Consider the following 1,393-nt stretch of genomic DNA (forward strand, 5'->3'; position numbering starts at 1 on the left):
AAGAATTTTAATTTTTTAATTGTTGATTTTTAATAATACAGGTTATGTTTATTGTAAAAAACCTTAGAAAACACAAAAAAGAAGAGAAAAACACTCATGGAAATGTGAGTATAATCTAGGTAGGGCAGGATGTGAAGGCTTTATTATTAGTTCTGTGAAGCATGAAAATGGCATTGTAAACACATAAGAAATGTCCTTTTTAAAGATGTGCATTGAAGTATGTAGTGATAAAATTCTGAGATTTGCTTTAAACTGTTTCAGGAGAGAGGGAAGTCAGTTTAAAAAAAGAATAGGTGGCCGGGCGCCATGGCTCACGCCTGTAATCCTAGCTCTCTGGGAGGCCGAGGCGGGTGGATCGTTAGAGCTCAGGAGTTTGAAACCAACCTGAGCAAGAGCGAGACCCCGTCTCTACTATAAATAGAAAGAAATTAATTGGCCAACTAATATATATACAAAAAAATTAGCCGGGCATGGTGGCGCATGCCTGTAGTCCCAGCTACTCGGGAGGCTGAGGCAGGAGGATCGCTTGAGCCCAGGACTGTGAGGTTGCTGTGAGCTAGGCTGACGCCACGGCACTCACTCTAGCCTGGGCAACAAATCGAGACTCTGTCTCAAAAAAAAAGAATAGGTAAGTGTAAAAGTGTGAAAGAATAAGCAAGTGTGGCAAAATATCAATAATTGATAAGTTGGGGAAATGGGCATATAAAGGCTCATCTTATTCTCTTGTTTATATTTTCATAATAAATTTTCATAACAAAAAATTATTTTTAAATACTCATAATCCTCAAACTCAGAGAAAATTATTATTTTCAACTTTGTGCACATTTTATGAGAACAGTCACAGGCATATATTAATATTTTTAAAACAGCATAATATTGAATGTATTTATAACTATTATATAATTAACAGCATGTGATAAACATTCTTTACAACATTGTTTTTTTTTTGAGACAGAGTCTCACTCTGTTGTGCTAGCTAGAGTGCTGTGGCCTCAGCCTAGCTCACAGCAACCTCAAACTCCTGGGCTCAAAGAATCCTCCTGTCTCAGCCTCCGAGTAGCTGGGACTACAGGCATGCGCCACCATGCCCGGCTAATTTTTCTATATATTTTTAGTTGGCCAATTAATTTCTTTCTATTTTTAGTGGAGACGGGATCTCGCTCTTGCTCAGGCTGGTTTCAAACTCCTGACCTTGAGCAATCTGCCCATCTCGGCCTCCCAGAGTGCTAGGATTGCAGGCGTGAGCCCCGCGCCCGGCCGACATTGTTAACTACACGCTGAGCACTGACTGGCTCTAACGCAGTTCAGTGGAGGGTGTTCAGGTTATTTCCTGTTTCTCACAATCATTGTTCTTTCAACAAACACTCTTGTGTTAAATCTTGCTGCTCAGCCA

Source organism: Microcebus murinus, chromosome 20 (genome assembly GCF_040939455.1).
Source record: "Microcebus murinus isolate Inina chromosome 20, M.murinus_Inina_mat1.0, whole genome shotgun sequence".
Classification (NCBI taxonomy): domain Eukaryota; kingdom Metazoa; phylum Chordata; class Mammalia; order Primates; family Cheirogaleidae; genus Microcebus; species Microcebus murinus.